We start from the raw sequence: 6,862 nt of genomic DNA on the forward strand, positions 1-6,862 counted from the left end.
GCCTATGGAATGAGGAAAGGATTTTACCAACTAGATATCGAGATATGAGAGCTAATATCCAAAATAATTAAACTACTCCTAAAACTGGAGATAAAGATATCAAGGAAACAAACAATCCCATTCAAAACTGAGATATGGCTAAGGCCAGGCATTCATTTATAAAAAAAAAAAAAAAAAAAAAAGTAAAAAGGGGGACCCTAAGAAGAACACACATGGGGGGCCACAGGAAAGAGAATAGTTAAAATTTCCTGGGTAAATTGGAGGGACATAGAAGGGAGGGGATGATGAATGAGAACATGAAGGATCAAGAAAACCCAGTTGCGGAAAGGAAGGAGGAAGGAGGGGAAAAACAGTTAAAGAAATATCTTGATAGAGGGAGGCATTATTGGGTTAGGAAGAAACCTGGTGCTTCTCAAGAATTTGCAAGGATGACTCCAGTTAAAACTCCTAGCAATAGTGGAGAGAGGGTCTGAAAGGGCCTTCTCATTTAATCAGATTAGTGACTACCCAAATTGTCATCATAGAACCTACATTCAGGAACTGATGGAAGCAGATGCAGTGACCTACAGCTGTAGTGAATGTCGCTGTGTCTGACAAGAGGATCTCTTCAGATTGAATTAGTTAAGCAAAGTGAGGCCATGTTGGAATACTGTGAGTTCTAATCTAGTGCGGGTAAAGTCTTTATAATTTGACAAGATAGACACATGGAAGGGAGACAGTCATGAAGATGGAGTCAGAACGTCAGTAGATTGTGGTCCAGCAGTCATTAGAAGCCAGGAGAGTGACAAGAAACAGGATACCTTTCTGAACCTTCAGAACCTAAGTCTGACAGCACCTGGGTTTAAAACTTTGAGCTTACAAAACAGTGTGGGGATAAAGTTAGTTTTCTTTACACCACTCTGCTTGTAGTACCTTGTTACTATAGTTCACTGAATGAAGTCAGTACATTTAGGTAGCCAGAATATTCTTACACAGAACACTACAAAACATCCTTCATGAAAGGAAAAATATAAATATTATGTTTGTTAATGCACAGCTGCAGAGAGCAAGGCTCCAGACCTAGGAAGAGCTCCTCGGGGTTGAGCAGATGCACTGTAAATATACATTGACAAAAATGATCACATGGCAAGACACTCACCAACATGGCTTATCAGCTCATGAAACAGAAACCACAGTGAGGTAGATTTTGCACCCACCAGAGTCAGTGGTATTAGATGTTGGTGAGGGTGGAAGCTGCCTGCATCTCTCATGCCACTAATGACGCAGGAAAGTTACACGGATACGGCAGTCCTCCTTGGCCATGGAATGTATTAATTTCAAGACCCCCATGGAAGGGCTGAAGCAACGGAAAGAACTAAAGCCTATACACCTGATATTTGTTTCCTATGCATGCAGACCTATGACAAAGTGAAATGTTACAAATTAGGCACAATAAAATTCACACAACTAATGATAAAATGGAAATATCGTAATAAATATGGTGATAAAAGATATGTTATTTCAGGTCCTCTTTCAAAACATCACATTGCTCTGTAGAGCTTTGCAACATTAGTGTGTGATTAATAGGTTTTTTTGTTGTTGTTGAGAATTTTAAATGTTTTACTTCAAGGAAGCACTTTACAAACTTGTCTGTGGCATAGCTAAGTTGTTGCCATCACATCTCTCTGGCTCTGAGGTCATTATCAAGAAAAAAAAAGATTCTTAAACGTAAGCAGCACAACATAAATGACTCATTGGTGGCTAGTGTGTGGAGCATGGATATGCTGGACAAAGGGATGATTCACATTCCAGGCAGGACGGAGCAGAGCGACCTGAGATTTTATCACACTCCTCAGAATGCTGGCAATGTAAGCCTTAAAACTCTTTTGTTTCTGCAATTTTCCATTTTATAGTCTCTGGATGAAAAATGGATGTCATGAAAGGTGGAAGGCTCATATAATATTTTGAAGATATAGCAAATTAGAAGAGCAAATGCATACTGTGTGTTTCAGTGTTCTTTTTTCAGAAAAATGAAAATATACATTATCAAAAATAGCTTTGTACTCAAAGAGGCTTTATTCACAATTGTTACAAAGCACAAAAACTTCACCATACAGACTGGGTTCCATTAGCAGTTATTGATTTCTGCACAATTTTGAAGGATAACTGATGTGGGGTGTCCTTTTGTATATGTGTTGCTTATATGGCTTAGCAGAGTAAAGCCAGACAGGGAATCTGAAAAGAGATATATATAGAGAGAGCCGATGGAGTCAGAGAACTGCTGAAGGAGGCAGACGGCGTGGAGCTGTCCAAGGAGCAATAGGTAACAAACCACCATGAGCCTCGTGGTAAAATATAAAATATATAATAAAAGCAGTCAGGAAACGAACAAGCAGCCTCCGTTTACAGAAAACAGTCCAAGATCAAGGTGTCAGACAAGCTATTTCTTCTGAAGACCTCTGTCTTAGAAATGAAAACATAGTGTTGCCCCCCAACCCCGTGTGTGTGTGTGTGTGCACCCATGCAAGAGAGAGAGAGTGTGTATACAAATGTGTGCGCATGTGTTTGTATCCAAATCTCTTCTCTTCTAAAGAAAAACTTTCAATATCAGATTAAGGCCCTATGAAATATTTTATTTTAATGTATATCTTTAAAGACTCTATCTCTAAATACACTCATTGTATTTTGAAGTCCTGGGTGGTATGGTGAAACTCCAATTATTGAATCTATATCCTAATACTAGTGACCATGATGCTCAGACTGATAAATGAATTGTGGAAGAGTTGAGATTATTAAATTATGTGTATCAATTTGACTGGGGTACGATGCCCATGCATTTAATGAAACATTAGTTTAGCTATTACTATGGAAGTCTTTTTTATTTATTAGAATTTTTAAAAATACCAATCCAAGTTTCCACTCCCTTCCTTCCTCCCATTTTCTCCATATACCCTCCCACCCCACCCCCTTCCACTCCTCAGAGAAGGTAAGGCACATTGCTTTGTGGAAGGTCCAAGGCCCTCCCTACTATATCTAGGCTGAGCAAGGTATGCATCCAAAAAGAACGTAAGGCACATTGATAGTAGGAAGGTCCAAGGCCCTCCCTACTATATCTAGGCTGAGCAAGGTATGCATCCAAAGAGAACGTGTTCCCAAAAAGCCAGTACATGCAGTAGCAATGAATTATGGTGCCACTGCCAGTGGCCCCTCAGTCTACCCCAGCCATGCAACTGTCAACCACATTCAGAGGGACTAGTTTGGTCCTATGCTTGTTCCTTCCCTGTCTGGCTGGAGTTGGTGAGCTCCCATTAGCTCAGGTAGACTGTAGGGTAGATGAGAAGGGGTGAAGATAGACTTGAAAAATACAGGAGAGAAAAAACTTTCTGGAGGATGGTGGAATAGTGCTATACCTTATTTGGGTGGTAATTAAATGGGAGTGTGTCTTCAAGACTCAGAGAAGTGAGCAATCCTTTGAAAACTGCATATTTTAAAAGCAGACTACGAAATATTACATAATGCCTACAACTTTAAACTACATAAATATATATATGTATATTTTAAATATGATTTTCATAAAATAAGTAACTCTCTGTAGCTGAGGATTTTCATGAATGACTTTAAATATCAGCTCCTACTTCCACCTAGGATTTTCATTCCTTGTCCCTACTGAAGTGGTTAAACCAATAGAGGGCGCCCTTGAGTTATAAGCAAGATGAAGCCTCTTTTTTTTTTTTTTCTTTTTTTGATTTTTATTTAGCTCTACATTTTTCTCTGCTCCCCTTCCTGCCTCTTCCCTCCCCTTCAACCTTCCTCCAAGGTCCACATGCTCCCAATTTACTCAGGATATCTTGTCTTTTTCTACTTCCCATGTATATTAGATCTATGTAAGCCTCTCTTAGTGTCCTCATTGTTGTCTAAGTTCTCTGAGATTGTGATTTTTAGGCTGGCTTTCTTTGCTTTATGTTTTAAAACCACCTATGAGTGAATAGATGTGATAATTGTCTTTCTGTGTCTGTGTTACCTCATTCAAAATGATATTTTCTAGCTCCATCTATTTGTCTGAAAAATTCAAGATGTTATTTTTTTTCTGCTGTGTAGTGCTCCATTGTGGAAATGTACCACATTTTCTTTAACCATTCTTAGGTCAAGGGGCATTTAGGTTGTTTCTAGGCTCTGGCTGTGACAAACAATGCTGCTATGAACATGGTTGAGCACATGTCCTTGTGGCACGATTGAGCATCCTTTGGATATATACCCAAAAGTGGTATTACTGGGTCTTGAGGAAGGCTGTTTCCTAATCTTCTGAAAAATCACCACATTGACATCCAAAGGGACTGTGACAGCTTGCACTGCCACCAGCAATGCAGAAGTGTTCCCTTTACCCCACTATCTTTCCAGCATAAGTTGTCATCAGTGTTTTTGATCCTGGCCATTCTTACAGGTGTAAGATGGAATATCAGAGTTGTTTTGACTTGCATTTCTCTGATGACCAAAGATGTTGAACATTTCCTTAAGTGTCTTTCAGCCATTTTGTATTCCTCTGTTGAGAGTTCTTTGTTTAGGTCTTTGTTTAGTAAATAGTTGAGTCACGGTTACCAATGATTTTTTTAAACCAATAATTGCAATTAAAACATACCATCTGCAGTTTAGCTATATGCTAACTAATTTTCCTTATTGACTTAGAAATTCCTCACAAGCTAAGGCCATGTGTCTCCATAAAGATGTGAGATGGACTACATATATGTTTGTCAAGTTCATTTGTGAATAAATAAGTTTTAATTGTGTATTTAGATTTTTTTATTAAAATTTTTTTATTAAAAATTTTCGTCTCCTCCCCGCCTCCCTTTTCCCTCCCCCTCCTCCCATTCCCCACACCCCACTCCCCTCCCTGTCTAATTTCTTGAGTTCTTTATATATTTTGGAGATCAGTCCTTTGTCTGATGTGGGGTTGGAGAATATCTTTTCCCATTCAGTAGGCTGCCTTTTTGTCTTATTGATCGTGTCTTTTGCTTTACAGAAGCTTCTCAGTTTCAGGAGGTCCCATTTATTTATTGTTGTTCTCAGGGTCTGTGCTATTGGGGTTATATTTAGGAAGTGGTCTCCTGTGCCCATGCATTGAAGACTATGTCCCGCTTTCTCTTTTATTAGGTTCAGGGTGGTCAGATTTAAATTGAGGTTTTTTTATTTATTTATTGATTGATTGATTGATTGATTTTTTTTTTTTTTTTTTTTTTTTGGTTTTTCGAGACAGGGTTTCTCTGTGGTTTTGGAGCCTGTCCATTTGGACTTGAGTTTTGTTCATGGCAATAGATATGGATCTATTTTCATTCTTCTACATGTTGACATCCAGTTATGCCAGCATTATTTCTTGACGATATTTCATTTTTTCCATTGTATAATTTTAGCTTCTTTGTCAAAAATCAGGTGTTCATAGGTGTGTGGATTCATATCCATGTCTTTCACTGGTCATCCTTTCTATTTTTATGCCAATACCAAGCTGTTTTCGTTACTGTAGCTCTGTAATAGAACTTGATGTGAGGGATGGTGATGCCTCTGGAAGTTCCTTTATTGTACAGGATTGTTTTGTTTACTCTGAAAAATGTCAATTTTTTATATCCCCAAGAGATATCCAACACTATACCTCTAAATTAATCCATGTTTTAACCTCAGGATTCTAGATGCATTTACTTTATTGTGATGTTTTCCTGGGGAAAATGACAGTATTGATTTTAAAATATACAGTCAGTGTCTATGGCCATACCATCCTGAATGCTCCCGATCTTGTCTAATATCGGGAGCTAAGCAGGGTTGGTTCTGGTTAGTACTTGGATGGGAGACCTGAGAATACTGGGTGCTGTAGGCTTTTTAAAAATTTAATTTATATATATTTAAAACAAAAGGAACACAGTGATAGAAAATGAGGATGAGTAAAAAAACATAAAGAATAACATAAGAAGATAGGAAAGGCACCTGGAGAAAGAGACTGATATAGAAATGGCAAGTATATAAAGCCACAAATTTAAAATACCCTGGGGGCTGGAGAGATGCTCAGCAGTTAAGAGCACTTCCTGCTCTTCCCAGAGGATGGGAGTGGGTTCCCAGCCCCAGCTCAGGTGCTCAAAACAACCTGAAACTCCACCTCTGAGAGATCTTATACCCTTTTCAGGCCTCAACAGACATCTACATGGCCATACACACATGTGTGCACACACACACTAAATTAAAAAAAAAATCTTAAATAAAAGACTTAAATTTATCATCCAAAATCTTATGCATAAGCATTGATGTCTCTGAATGACTTAAAACTTGAGATAAATCTTGATTATTTTATTGATATTATTGATTTTCTATACCAAAGATATATAGTCATTAAAATTTCTAATTTAAGTTTCTAAATGGAAAAAAGTCAAGAACAAAGTCAATCAGTAATCTGTCTTTATATCCTATCCCATGTTCTTCCAAGTTGGAGTTCTTATTTCTCCAATCACATTTAATTGCCTCTATTGTTGAAGGATTGCAGTTCTTTTTGAGGAATTGTATGTCTGAACAGCCCTTCCAGTTCTTCTCGGCTACCTTAGAATGTATTTTAATCTCTGCAACTGGTTCCATCAGAGATTAAAACACATTCTACAGAAGCCCAGAGAGAGGAGGAGTGGGAAAGAGAACTGTGGTTGGAGTGTAAGATGAAATTAAAGCTAAATAAATAAATGATAAAATAATTGTGTTAACGTAGGGCCAAATACTATGATCACTCTTAGATCTACAATTTTTCCCTCATAAATACTGAGGCAAAAAAAAAATCTAATGAGAATCATGTCTTACATGTTTTTACTTGGTTAACCGGACTTTTCTTCTATAGCCTCTAAAGAACGACTGCAACCTG

The 6,862-nt window shown here is 37.9% G+C and overlaps 1 pseudogene; it reads left to right on the forward strand.

Moving 5' to 3' along the window:
• Window positions 1–5,726: 5,726 nt before the first annotated feature.
• On the forward strand, window positions 5,727–5,842 carry LOC130875288 (5S ribosomal RNA; annotated as a pseudogene).
• The last annotated feature ends 1,020 nt before the right edge of the window (window positions 5,843–6,862 follow it).

Source organism: Chionomys nivalis, chromosome 5, assembly GCF_950005125.1.
Source record: "Chionomys nivalis chromosome 5, mChiNiv1.1, whole genome shotgun sequence".
Taxonomy (NCBI): domain Eukaryota; kingdom Metazoa; phylum Chordata; class Mammalia; order Rodentia; family Cricetidae; genus Chionomys; species Chionomys nivalis.